The sequence below is a fragment of the Tamandua tetradactyla genome, chromosome 10 (assembly GCF_023851605.1).
Source record: "Tamandua tetradactyla isolate mTamTet1 chromosome 10, mTamTet1.pri, whole genome shotgun sequence".
Lineage (NCBI taxonomy): Eukaryota > Metazoa > Chordata > Mammalia > Pilosa > Myrmecophagidae > Tamandua > Tamandua tetradactyla.
In genome coordinates, this window is record NC_135336.1 from 79,028,818 (window position 1) to 79,044,213 (window position 15,396).

The 15,396-nt window shown below is 34.7% G+C and overlaps 1 long non-coding RNA gene across 4 annotated transcripts in view; it reads left to right on the forward strand.

The window, feature by feature from the left end:
* Positions 1–15,396, forward strand: part of LOC143648003 (uncharacterized) — a 122,848-nt gene that overhangs the window by 62,194 nt on the left and 45,258 nt on the right. For 2 of the 4 annotated variants that reach the window (XR_013158305.1, XR_013158306.1), the window contains one exon: positions 6,160–6,350. The exons of the other annotated variants lie outside the window; for them this stretch is intronic. This is a non-coding gene — a long non-coding RNA (uncharacterized LOC143648003). Of the gene's footprint in view, positions 1–6,159; positions 6,351–15,396 lie in introns of those variants that run through there. 4 annotated transcript variants of the gene reach the window in all.

Genomic DNA, 15,396 nt, shown 5'->3' on the forward strand with positions numbered 1-15,396 from the left:
TTCTCAAGGGAGAGAAATTGGAGATAAAACATACAAAGCTTTCAAAATTTTCATGACATCTTTTTTCAGTGATTCGTCTATACATCTATGAATTATTCTGCTGTGGATATATTGGAATAAGCTAAGTCCTGCTGAACAAATTTTTTATGTTCTTTTAGGACCAGGGAGTATATATATATGGTTACACCTTAAGAATAACATATTTTCAGCATCTTTCTATGAAAAATTGAAAATGAGAGGTGTGGCAAGTGTTTTAGTTTCCTTTGGCTGCTCAAACCAATACCATACAATGGCCTGATTTAAACAATAGGAATTTATCAGCTCATGGTTTTGAGAGTAGGAGAAAAAAAAAATCAAGATATCATCAAGGCGATGAGTTCTTCCTGAAGACTGGCATTTTGGGGTGAGCTGCCCGTGATCCTTTGTCCTTGGCTCCTCTGTCACAGGACAATGCAGTACCCTCTCCTTTCTCTTTCCGGTTCTGTTGACCCCCAGATTCTTGCTTCAAATGGCTTTCACTCCCTCTGTCTAAATGTCATTCTGCTTATAAAGAACTGCAATAATAGGATTAAGATCCGTCTTGATGGAGGTGGAACAAAATTGAAGTAGCCTCATCAAAATGTCCTTCTTACAATGGCTTCACAGCCACAGGAATGGATGAGATTTAAGAACATGCTTTTTCTGCGGTACATTCAGCTTCAGACCATAACAACAAAAAAAACAAATAAATTGCTTCTATTACCAGTTATTAATGCACTCCAAACCTTCTGATCTCAGCTATGTCTTACCACCCATCTGCCATAGAGTTTTTTTGGAATTTTAGTTTCAGAGACAAAAATACAGTATAAAAGAGGAAATTATGGAAGTGATGATTATATTGTGAAATCATCAAAGGTATAAAATTTTCAATGACAAAAACAAAACCTTTCATTTTCACTTCCAAAAATATATATAATAATTTAGTTATCATTAACGATATTTGATACTGTTTATGAATGGGAAAATAACTTCAGTTTTTGGGAAATATATGAATAAATTTTCTCTTAATACTGCGTAGTTGTAAGTTTTTTATTCTGATGCTTTAAAATGATTTCTCTAGAGTTTTCTGTGCTCTCTTTTCCTTTTCTATTTCCAATCCTCATCAGTGATGTTGAACGAAACAAGAAGAGGTTGACATTGTAACAGTGATTTATTTTCATTTCCCATGTCAGATATGTACTGTATTATGCAATCCAAAGCACTTTTATTCCTTCTTGGGCTATCTTTCATGAATACTTCTCTTTTACTTGAATGAATAGGCCAAGCCACCATAAAGTAAAAAATTAGAATAGATTTTATTGACCTAGGATAGTTTCCTGAAATTAAAGAAATTCAAATTATGTTTCTCCTCCTTGGGAATTAATTGAACCATTCTTTACTATAGAATGGTTCAATTAACTCCCAATTAAAAACAACAACTTCTATACCTGTAGAATTTGTTAAAGCCATAGAACTAATTTTCTTTCATATGTTTGTATCATTTTTCCTCTCTCAAAGTCCACAGCCTACAGTTCTGTGGAAACCCCCAAATCAGAGTGAGATCAGTGAGAAGAGAGATCTGCATTTCCTTCTAGTTTATAATAGGATGATTTGGTTCCTACCAATAATTTCCTATATTAAAGATATGACAGCTGCTTATTTCTTTCCATATATCTCTTTAATATGAAATTTACACTGTTATGATTCTCAGTTGAAAGCTTTGAAGGGATTGGAAAACTTGTAACAGCCACGTTTAATCAAATAAGGTAATATTTAACTTCAATGAGGACCATATTATAAAACATGCCTCATCATCTAATGTATTAAATTACAAATAGTATCTTACTTTAGAATGTAAAAAAGTTCATGTGTGCACACATAATTCCTGAAAAAAAATTTTTTACTTCAAACTATGATTCATATTCTGATATTAAATTATAATTTATCCATATGTATCTTAAATTTTTATTCACTTATTCATTTGTAATCAGGTAGTTTCTTCTGAAAAATGTTACCCATTTTTAGTATGTTCATTAGATCAAATATACTATAGTATATTTGGTATATAGTAACCTGCGTTAAACTGGGAAAAAAGTGAACAACATATAATCTGAAATAAAGGGATCATATGTCTACCGTTAATGAGAATAAGCATCAGAGGACCTCAAATTCAGAGTAGTCTACTAAAATCAGGGTTATAACTCTTTCTCAAAATTCTTCTCTGCTATTTTTCCTGCTTTACCCATACAATGTGACTTCAAATAGGACAAATTAATTGAGAAATTAAAAAAAAAATGTTTGACAAATGAAAAATATTTTCTCCTTAAGAGTCTTAAAAGCATGCGGAAGAGGAGGTGAGCATGGCAGAGTTTATAGAAGTAGTAAAACTTTTAGGTTTGAAATTCACTGAAAAGCTACTAAGTTACTATCCCTTTCAACATTTCTGTTTTGCCATGATTACTATATGCCATTCCTTCATTTACCATTAACATTGGCCTCATCTTGAATTTTACTCTTTTAAAGTAGTATACAATAGCAAAAATTATTTTCAGTTAAGGAGACAGAAGATTGACTTTCTAAGAAATAAATATGAATACATTTAATGGAGCTGATCTAAATTGTGAGAGTAATATAGGGCAGGGTATGTATTGTGTGGAGTTGTAGAATCAATTGTACTAGAATTATTAAGTGCCATATTATATAAATATATTCCTTAGGAAAAATTAAACAATTTTGTACTGGGTTTTTCATGATTTGAGCCTCTTTTTCTTTTGGGTTTTATTTCTGTAAAATACACTCTTGAAATCAATGTTCCATATAAATTGAACTCCTTTCTGTTCCTGGATATCTCTTTATCAACCCCAATCCACTTTTCTTACATTGCATTTTTATCCTGGAAAACTATTTTTCACCTGTGCTGGTTTGAAAGGATTTACATACCCTAGAAAAGCCACATTTTAATCCTAATCAATTTTGTGATTGAAGCAATGGTTTCTACTAATCCTTATTCGGCACTATAGGTTGGAACTTGATTAGGTTATCTCCTGGGAGATATGACAATCAATTGTGGGTATTAAACTTGATTACATGGAGGTGTGTCTCCACCTATTTTAGTGGGTCTTGATTAGAATCCTATAAAAGAGGAGATATTTCAGAGACAGTGCCTTTTTGAGAATGAGGAGAGAGCAGCAGAACCATGACAGAATAATTAGAGAACCAAAGTGAGGGACCCTTGGAGATAAGGAGAAGGCCTCTGTGGAAACTTCATGAAGCAAGAAGCCAGAAGAGAAAGTAGCAGACTGTCATCATGCTTGCCATGTGCCCTCCCAGTTGAGAGAGAAATGCTCAACTCATTGGCCTTTCTTGAGTGAAGGTAATCTCTTGATGGTGCCTTGGTTTGGACATTTTTATAGACTTGCTTTAATTGGGACATTTTCATGACCTCCGAACTATAAACTTGTAACTTATTAAATTCCCCTTTTAAAAAGCCATTCCTTTTTTGGTATATTGCATTCCGACAGCTAACAAGCTAGAACACAATTCCTTCAAATATTAAGTTCCTACTTAATTTACTAGTCAGGTAGTCCAGGATGTTTCTTGAGCCTCCAAATCAGTTGGTCCCCACTCCCTTTGCCCCCTCTGGTGGTCATTTCATACCTACTTTAGTTGATGAATTTAAAGGAATTCTGGTAATGACATACCTCTTGTAGTAGCAGCAGGTTCAGAAATGGGCATATTAGCCAACGCTAGCTAATGGAACAAGAAATAAATTCTGTTGGAATGCTTTTGAAAAAAATTTCCTCATTGAGTTTCTTTGTTCACAGAATAGAATCACAGGAAATTATAGTGTTGCATCTATTTTTTTAAAGTTTATTATTACCATTAATGTTCTTATTAATATTACCATTTTGTTATGTGATTCCTAGTTATGTTGGCATTATATTTTTAATAGCTTGAGGAGGAAATTAATCAAAGATGAAAGAATGGAGACAAATGGAAAGAAATTCAGTTTATCTTCACATTGTTGTGCCAATGAATCAACCAAGCCTCAAGATCAGTTATTTAACTTTCCTACTTTTTTTCTATCCAGCATCTGATTTCCCTCTTACCCTTGTAGAATTTTGTACCTTTTGAAGAAAAGATACTCACTAAAAAAATATGAAAATGCTTTATGTTCACTTTTTTAAGCTCCCTTGTGTTGGGAGACAAAGCTCCACACATTTCTAACATCCATGCACATTTTGACTCCTCTGATCAAAAGTATTTACAGCCAATTTTTGTATATGGGAACATTCCAGAATAAGAAAATCTTCTTCACCTTCCCCTTTCTGGAGGATTTTTCACTTAGGTCCCAGGGTGTTAAAACTAGAGATAACTTTCCCTTTTCCCCCAGTGATATTTGCTTGCAAAGATAAAGTTCCCTTCTCTCTCCCTCTCTAGAGAGGAAGTATCCAGGCCATCAGTAACCCCACATAAGATCAGAATTCTAATTTTAGTTTCCTGCCCTGCGATGCACTCCAGTGCATGCAAGGGTAATGTTTGATTCTCATCTTGTCAACTTGTAGAAACTGTTGCACAGGGAACCTACAGAAGAATAATAAATATTTTTTGTTTATTTCTGACCATTTCTGAGTTATATGTATTATATTAACCTGCCATAGATATATATTTAGTGTATCAGCTACTGTCACAACACATAACAGAATGGATTTAGCATGGATACTGATTTTTCTGTGGCGGGTTAGCTTGTTAGCTTACAAGTAGGGTAAAACTCACAGATTCTTCAGTTTTAGGCTTAAAACCTATTTTAGTTTGTTAAAGCTGATGAAGTACAATTTACCAGAAATTCATTGGCTTTACAATGGGAATTTATTAACTTACAAGTGTATAGTTTTGAGGTCATGACAATCTCCGAAGCAAGGCATCAACAGATGATGCATTTCCCTGAAGACCAGTTACTGATGATCCTCAAGGCACATGGCAAGATCTGCTGGTCTCTCACTTCTCTCCTGGATTTTGTTACTTCTAACGTATGGCTTCCACGGCTTTCTCTCTGTTTCTTTGATTTCTCCATGTTTTCTATGTTTCTTTCCCCCTCAGCTTCTCTGCTTGGTTCTCTGAATTTTACCACTCAATAAAGCACTCCGGTTATGGAGTCAAACAATTGGAGCAACTCTGAACAGAAATAATGTAATCAAAAGGTCTCCTTTACAATAGGTTTGCACCTACAGAAATGGATTAGCTTTACAAACATGATCTTTTCTAAGGTACTTACAGCTTCAGACCGTCACAACACCTTACTGCTAGAGTACTGACCCATGACTTTGAGTTCAACAGTTGACTGCAACTGTCCCATATTTTCTATTGTAAATTTTGACATGAAAAATCAGAAACCATGTTGAATCTGTTATGTTGGAATTTGTGACAGAGATGCTCCATGAATTTCCAGACACCGCGGTTGCAATATCCAGCATCCACTGATAGACCTGTCAACAGAGCAAATTGCCTAAACTGTGCCTATTGATGTTATTAGCAGTGGAATTCTCCTAAATCAGTCCATGTCACTTCTAAGTTATACTCTCTCACCAATGTAGTTATTATTCTCTATAACACTTACCGCAGCCTGTTGTACTTCATTGTTTATTTTCTATCTTTCCACACCAGAATATAAACTTCATAAAGGAATTGATTTGATGTTATTTTCTCTGCCCACATATAGTAAACTATCAAAATTCATTTCTGAGTGAGGAAATATCAAGAATCTGGAAGGAATCATTATCAGCTTTCATTCTTTATTATTCTCTTGATGAAACTACTCATTGTGTGGAATGGATAGGCTTTATTTTTAAAATATCTGAAAAGTATTTTTTTAATTTCTTAAATATCTAAAAAGTATGTGGAAATGTGATCATGAAGAAGAAAAGCAAAGATTAATATATCAATTTTGTAAAATTTTTAAGTATTTAAGTTACCAATTTGATTAACAGTTGCTGTGATGATTAATTTGATATGTCAACTTGGCTCAGTTATAATAGTTATTTAATAAAACCCTAATTTAAGTATTTCTGTGAAGATATTTGGTCGATGTGGCTGACATCTATAATCATCTTTAACTAAAGAAAATTTCTCTCAATGATATAGTGGGCCTCGTGCAACCAGTTGAAGGACTTAAAGCAAAATCTGAGGTTTTGTAGAGAAGAAGAAATTCTGCAGGACATCAGCATAAAGTACTACCTGAGTTTCTAGACTGCTCTTCTGACCAATGGATTGTGGACTCGCCATCCCTTTCAAATATGTCAGCCAATTCTTTAAAATAAATCTCTCTCTCTCTCTGTCTGTCTATCTATGTGTCATCTAACTATTATCTATCAATCTATTGATCTATTGTGTGTGTGTGCACTATCAATGTGTGTGTATATATATGTATGTATATATATATATATATATATATATATATATATATATATATATATATTGATTTCATTTCTCAGGGGAGAAATCTAGCTGATATTGAGAGTGGGGTTTTGCCTCAACAAACACCAAAAAATATGCAAATGGCTTTGAAATTGTGTAATGAGTAGAAACTGGAAGAATTTTAAGGTACATTATAGATAAAGGTCACATTACCCTGAAGAGAGCATTTGTGGAAATATAAATATTAAAGGTGGTTCTGGTGAGGGTTCAGAAGGAAATGAGAAACATGTTATTGTACACTGGAAGAAAGATAATCCTTATTACAAAGTGGCAGAGAATTTAACTGAATTTGGTTCTGGTTCTCAGTGGAAAGCAGTACTTGTAAGCAATTAACTTGTATATTTGCTGAGGAGGCTTTCAAGCAAAGTGGAGAAGATTAGTCTTAGTTCTCTTTCTTGCTGACAATAAAATGTGAGAGGAAGGAGGTAAATTGAAGAACAAACTGTTAAGCAAAAAAGAACTAGAACTTGATGATTTGGAAAAGTATCATACTATTCATATTACATAACATGCTGAAGTATGTGACTCATGAATACAATCAACTGTATCAGCAGATGCCAGGAATAGAGATGGAGTTATTCGGGAATGGTCAATGGAAAATCTCAGGTCAAATGGCATGGATCTTCTTGACATACAGAAGACCTTCAAGTTTTTATAATGCCATACCATTAAAAATACTGCCAACTTGGACTGAAAAGTAGAGGAATGGGGTAAAATAAATGAATGCTACTGGACTACTGGGATTCTATAGGTAAGAAACAGACCATTACAGCTATTCAGCTGTGGACACATATAATCCTTGACAAAAAGAGAAGAATGACTCCACTTAGAGGCCAGTGGAGCCTTCACTGTTACTTTAAACCTTGAAGACATGGGCCAGGAAACAAGGCTGCCACTTCTGGCTTCTAAAGGAAGGGGCCACCTTCTCACTCCAGAAAGCTGAGCATCAAGCCTCAGAGGATTACTCTCAGGCCTTAAACCCTAAAGAAATGAGCCCTGATGGATTGTGAACTTGCTTTAGGTAATAGTCTCTTTATTCCTTCCATGTCTAGCCTATTCCCATTGCACAATTTTATTTTTGAAGCAGATATCTTACTTTCTAGTTTCAGGGGCTATGGATGGAGAGGAATTTTGCCTTAGAATGACTATACATAGAGTCTCATCCATATTTGATTTAGATGATTTATATGATGAGATTTTGAACATTTCAGTTGGTATTTAACAAGATTTGTGACTTATCGTTGATGCTGGAATGGCTTAAGATTTTTGTGGGATGTTAAGATGGACTGAATACATTCTGTATAGGGTGTAGATGTGAATTTGGGGAAGCAGAGGCAGAGATTGAATGCTGTCCCTCCAAAATCCATGTTCACATGGAACCAAAGAATGTGATCATCATAGGTTGAATCTTGCCCCCACAAAGACATGTCCAAGTTCTAACCCCTGGTGTGTGGGTTATGAAGTCATTTGTAAATAGGATCTTTACAGATCCTATTACAATGTGGACTAATTGAAGCAGGGTGGGCCTTAATCCAATATGACTGGAGTTCTTAAAAGCAAGGGAAATGTAGTCAGAGGCACAGAAGAACGAAGGAACAGGAGGAGTAAAAGCACAGAAGGAGACCAAAGCATCATGTGATAGTTGGCAAGGAACAGACAGACTTTCATTGCCAACAAGTCACCACCAGAATGCAACAGACTTCTGAGAAAGCATGGCCCACTGCTACTTCAATTTTGGATTTCTAGCTTCACAGTGAACCAATAACTTCCAAGTTTAAGCCAAATAGTGTGTGGCATTTGTCATAGCAGCTTTGGCAAACTGTGATGGTGATTTATTGAGAAATAGGTTATTTGTAGACATAATTAGTTATGTTAAGATCTGGTTATTCTGGGTTAGGGTGGGCCCTACATCTAATAACTGGTGTTCTTATAAGAAAGCCACACAGAGACATACACACATGCAGCAGGAAGATGGCCAGGTCAGAATAAAGGCAAACATTAAAGTGATATGCTACAAGCTCGAAATACCAAGGATTGCTGGCAAACACCTGGAGCTGGGAAAGCACAAAGGGAGATACTTCCTTAGAGCTTTTAAAGGGACTAAGCATTGCAGGCATCTTGACTTCAGTCTTCTAAACTCCAGAACTTTGAAAAAATAAATTTGTTTTAAGCTACCCAGTTTGTGATAATTTGTTATGGAAACCCAAGTGAATTAATAGTTGTAATAGTTATATAAATCACAACAAAACTTATCCTCAAATGCAGTGGCTTAAAACAGTAAATGTTTATTATTTCACACAGTTTCTGTTGGTGAAGAATCTGGGAGCAGCTTAGTTGCATGGTTCAGAATTTCTCATGAGGTTGCTGCTTGGGTTACAGCTATGGGTGCAGTCATCTGAAGGCGTGATTGTGGCTGGCAGACCTGTTTTCAAAGTGGGCTCACTTCCATTGCTGGCGGACTGGTATGGCTGTTGACAGAAGTCTTCAGTTCCTTACCACATGGACCTACCCATAGGGGTGATTGAATGTACTTATAACATTGCAGCTGGTTTCCCCTAAAGAGAGTGATCCAATAGAACAATGAAGAAGCCAAAATCTCTTTTATGACCTACATTTGGAGACACTGTAATTTCAGCCAGATCCTACTGGTTATACTAGTCAGTTTAATTCCATGTCAGAAGGGATTTCATTAGAGCCTGAATCTCAGGAGGTGAGATTTACTGGGGGCAATAATGAAGACAACAATCTTGCAAGTCTGTTCCATTTTGTCTTATTTTCTAGAAAGGAAATTACAGATCTTTAATGCTGTATAATTCATTTTCATTAACTGGAAAAGGAAATGTCTAGTCAGGCCAAATAAAATAAAGTGTCTAGCTTTGTGATATTATATGAGAATCTTAATTTCTTTGGGCATCATTTTTCTTTCCTGTGTACTTGAAAGGGTTGTTGTGGTAGTGAATTTAAACATATTTTAAAAGTCTTTTGACAACTTTAATGTAGTAGTGGTGTATAAGATAGTATGCATTATTAAATTTTCATCATTAAGAATTCCTCTTCTCATCTAAAGAATGCCCAGTAATTGAGTCAACACATTGACTGAATTAGTCATATATTCCTTCTATGTATTATGGATGTTGGCAGTTTATATGAAAACTCACTAAAAATTCAAGATTTCCTCACACAATACATACCCATATTACTTATTTGCTAATGTTAATACTTGGCAGATGACTTCATTGAAGAGATCACTGACTCTAGTGGAGCATAAATATATCTTGCATTACATTTTGATTAATGTCAAAATAATTGTACAATACCATTTGAAATGTATTGAAGAGAGAACTGAAGGTGCACTGTATAATTTATGGTTCTTTTTGGTATTTTCGAAGATCTTATTTAGATAGAGGCCAAACTGTATCAGAATGAGCTTTGATCCAGTATGATTGGAGTCGTTATAAGCAAAGAAAATTCAAATCCCGTCATTCAGTAGAAGCCAAAACTCAGAAAAAGCCAAAAGTTGGTAGGAATCAGAGACAAGGAGAGAAGTAAACAAAAGGAGAAAGAGATTGCCATGTGACAGAGGATTGCTTTGGAATGCAGCAGACTCTGGGAGAAAACAAGCCCTGCCAACAAACTTGATGCTTGACATCTGACTTCCAAAATCATGAGACAATAAATTAGTGTGGTTTAAGCCAACCCACTGTGCTGTATTTATCATAGTCACCCTGGCAAACTCTCAAAGTTAATCTCTATTTTTTTCCTATTCTACCCACAGAGTCTATTACAAAAGCTCATTATACTTATACTTCTGATTCTTGTTAAATTGAAACTTTGATCCATTAAAATTCTTCGGAATTTCTAGTGAAAACACACTCTCACTCAATATATTTAAGCCAAAATTTTCAGGTGTATACAAATTTATGACTCATATGATTGACTTAAATTGTTTACAAATCTATTCTCATTTATGTCTGATGCTTAAAAATAAATGTTATGAAATATTGTAAATATTTTAAAGGTCTTTAACTTAATTTGAATGTTTTTAATTTTACTACTAATAAAAATTATAATTCTTGTTTTACTATTAATAAAAATACCACAGGTAATCTGAATTTTTTTTTTCTATGTCATTTTTTTCTCAGCTTGCTCAGGTACTTAATTTTGCTCACTTGCCTATGTACTATCAGTTTTATATACAAGATATTTATAACTTCAGTCCCTTATCTCTACATAAGTTTGTGAAATTGAACTGAAAAATTTGCATGATTCAAAGTAAATAACTAGAGAATCAATTCAAAGCATGAGTGCTTAAAGTATTGTTGCTGATTTTTCAACTTTCACATTATGTCTAATGTCTAATTCACTGTCTGTAACTATTAGGTACGTTCTGGCAATATTATATACCAGGTTGTTTCCTCCCACTGAAAATCTGTTCTCATATTATTTTTCCCAGATAGTGACTATGTTACATTTTTAAAAGTTTAATCTTGTTTGACTCTTTCTTCACAGATATTATTTTATAAAAGCTATCCATGATATAAAACTATTTAACAGCTTACCTCTATTCCTGTAATTAGCACTTTATGATGATATCTCTCTTATAGGTGACTAATGAAAATTTGTTAAGAATTTACAAAAAATAAAACTATTCAAATTATGAGACTGGAAGCATCAGGAAAGGAGCCAAATATTTCTGTTTTCTTTGAAAGAAATATAGGATATGAAGTTTCTATAATTCCTTTATTATTTGTAAAGTGCTGCTCTATTCAACAAATTACAAATTTAACACCATTGACCTTCCTTTATAGTTAGAATTCTTGTCCTTAGAGATTAAACTGGATATTGGAGCAAGCCCTCAATGATATTTGAGAAAACATGCAGTCAAATAGAATTGTCCATACAAGCAAAGCAATCCATGATATAAAACAAAAATATTATACAGATTCTTGATGCTAAAAATGCTTCTTCTCAGCTTTAAATAATGTGTTTATTTTCATTTCAAATTTAGGACTTTGAAATTTTACATATGGAAAATCAATGTGAAAGACTTTCATTTTTTTCTCCTGAGCATTATTCTGGTTTAAAATTATGCATATAAACTCCAAGACCTATTTTATAAGAAGTTAAATATGTCTTATCTGATATCCTTAGATTCTATGCTCTAACCATTACATTTATAAAATGTAATTCACTTTTTCTGTATCATTAGCTAAATGTTAAGACCCACAATGTCAAGTATATATCTATTCATTTATTATCTCCTATATTAAAATGCAAAATAGTTACTATTTGCAGACATTAAGGTAGTCTAAATTTCTGGAAGGTGATGTGAAAGCAAATTAAAATTTATAAGGAATAGTAGATATTTGGGGCTAGAAATAGTCTATGAAGGGCTATGGACCCAGGGAAAATTCTTACTTTTACATGTGACACCAATTTTTTTCAGTCATTTTCAGAGGCCATGCAACTTATTAATAGAAGACAAGGTGAAAATGCCACTCATTCTTTCCACAAATGTGCATTACATACTTAAGAAGCAAAAAAACATTGAATTGGTGGTGCTCATGTGATATAATTTTAAAAGTGACTTTATTTTTTTATTTTTTTATCCTTTTAAACCTTCTCCATATGAATAGTTTTCCCCTTACTCCTACTTGAAAAGCTAGAGTGACCCCAAGACATTTCTGATCAATATTTAATGATAGAAAGTCCAACAATCACTTTATAATGAAATTGAAAATATATTAATCAACACTGCAGGCATCATTCAACCATAAGATTTCTTTTGTTCCCAGAAACATTGACTTGTAATGGGCTTCCCATTGCCTTGAGATAAAATTACGAACCTTTGAATTTTAATTATTACTCATGTCTCTCCTTTTCTCTTTCTCATGTTCTCACTTCAGCAGGAGCAAAGGGATTGGAAAGATACAACGTAAGAGGATTAGAAAAACTTTACTTTGCTGGTACTATGTATTCTAGCTTGCAAGTTGTGCTATACCAGAAACAGAACAGATTATAACAAGGGGAATTCATTAAGTTGCAAGTTACAATGTTCTAAGACTGTGAAGAATTCCAAATTAAAGCATAGCTATAGAAACATCCAATCTAAGGCATCCAGGGAAAGATATCTTGGTTCAAAAAGGCCAATAACATTCAGGGTTTCTCTTCTCAACTGGAAGGCATGTGGCAAACATTGTGATGTCTCCTAGCTTTCTCTCCTGGCTTCTTGTTTCCTGAAGCTCTCCCCAGGAATGTGTTCCTTCTTCATCTCCAAAAATCTCTGGCTGCATGGGCTCTCCTGGTTCTTATGGCTCTGAAGCTTTTTTCCAAAATGTTTCCTTTTTTAAAGGATTCCAGTAAAGTAATTAAGACCCACTTGGAATGGGTGGAGTCACATCTACCTCTTGTCAAAGTCTAATACCCACAATTGGGTGTGTCACATCTCCATGGAGATAATCAAGTCTCCAAACTACAGTGCTGAATAGGAATAAAAAAAAGTGGCTACCTCCACAAGATGGATCAAGATTAAAACATGGCTTTTCCAGGCCACATAATCCTTTCAAATGGGCACATTATTTAAGATTGATTTTCATTCTCTGGATAAGTAAATGTTGAAAGCTAATTCTTTCACAGATGCATTCATGAGTCCTCAGCTAGGTTTCTCCACCTGCAATCATCATGGTGTGGGCTTCACTTTTATTTCAGCCAGCCACTCCAGATCTAGGCCCCTGGGTTTCCTGTTCCCTGAGGACAACAGCCCACAGTCTCATACTGCTGGAGTCCTCTCACACTAGCAGATGTTATTCTGGGGCAGATTTCCTTTATAAATGTAGTCTGGCTGATTTTCTCATGGTGGTCACCACAACTGATTCTGGGAATCACACTTCTTTGGTACACTGTCAGAAAGTTGTGTTAATACTGTCAAATGTTAGCACTGTTTCCTGATACCATTGCTGACTCCACTTTGCTCAACTGTGTGTCAGACTCTGTTTGTGGGTGCCCTCCAACTGTAGAAAGAGCATAACAAGATCCAGGGGTAACCCAGTAACCTCTGACTAAGCATGAAGATAGAGAAAACATTCTCACCTTCATATCACCACTTCTCTTGGTAGAGAATGGACAATGATTCAAAGATGCCTCAAATCCCTCATTATATCCATCTCAGACACTTTACATCATACATATGAGGAAGGGGGCCATTTAACTCTTATCAGCTTTGAATATCCAGCACATGTTGTACTTTGATCCCTCAGCTGAAAGTTTGAATTTAACATTCTATTATAGCTGTTATATGTTAGACATCACCAAGGCAATGAAATGGCAAATGAAAACAGTGATCTTCTCTGCCCTCATGGAGCTTAGTATCTTCAATAATAACCTTCAAATAACAGTAAATTAATAATAATAATGATAAACTTGTAAAATTACTATTATGATAAGGGCTTGAAAGAAGAGGGTGCTGTGAGATTCAGTCCAATGATCATTGTACCAGTAAAGCAGTCAGGAGAAGTCTCCCTAGGACGTGACCATTTAGCTGTGATCTGGAAGTTGAGTACAATTTAGTTAACACAGTGAAGGGAATACTGAAATTTGGGCGGAGGTCAGGAATAACATTTTAGGCAGAGAGAACTTCTCATGCCAGGGTTCTGTGGTGTGGGAGACATAAGCAAGGTTGTTGGGGTTCATTTTGAGAGAGCAGGAGGATACTGGGGGCACAAGATGAGGCCTGCAGGGTCTGGTAGGTCATGTTACAGATTTAACTTTTAATCCTAAATGCAGTGCAGATCCATTAAAGTTTTTCTGATGTGAAGTGGAGTATGAAACTAGTGTTTTGAAAGTACTTGGCTGCAGTTTGGGAAAGGATTTTTTGGGTGAGGTGCACAAAAGTGGAAGAGAAGAAATGAATTACAGAGGCAATTGCAATATTCAATGTAAGATAAATTTGTTTCAAATAGAGTGAGCTAGAAAGATCCTTTAATTTTTCCATTGCTAAGTTTTCAGACTACCTGTTAGCCCAGATGCTAGAAGAAATGGTTTTGACAAGCTTCAATAGGATATGTTTTATTTTAAAAAGGAATGCAAGTGTAGCTCACCAGTGAAAGCCTGGGTCATACTCGATGCACAAAGAACCCCTGATTCCATTTTTCAAGATAAAGTATCATCTCCCATGCTGTATTAAACTCAATATTATTTAAATGTGGAAGGGGGGTCTGTATTAGGTAACTAATTGTAAGCAAATTAAAAGGGTATAAATTATATTTTATGTCTATATTACTAAATGGCTTAACAACTTATAATAAGGCAATAGCATATACAATGCATATCTTTTGTTCAGGCCACTGTATTTGTCGTTATATTTTGGGCAGCTGCTGCTACCCACTCTTAATTCTTACAGACAGTTTCCATGATGCACATGCTTTCTAGATTTTAAAAGGAATCTAATCTTTTACAAGTCTGCACCTCACAGTTTACACTCCAACACTAGTGAACTATATTTAGTCTCCAGACCCACAAGCAGTTTCCTGTTTCTGCAACTTTGCAAGTCCCTTGGCCTGGAAAAAGATTGTGTCTTTTTCATTCTTTTGGATTCGGACTTTTCATTCTTTAACATTTAGGTCAGATGGTAACATAATCAGGAAGTGTTCCAAATCACTTAACACTATCTAAACTCCAGTCCTATGGCAAGCATATGTCCTGCTCTTTCCTCCCTTAAAATCTTTGAAACTTTTATTATTATACTTACCACCTATATTTGGAATTTTCTTTTTGCATATCTAATTTTCCTACTATAAATACTATGATCAGCTTGTTTTTTAATTCATTTCTGCATGCCTAGAACTTAGCATACTGGGTACATGATAGATGCTCAACAAATATTTGCTGGATAGACTAAGTTAGTCT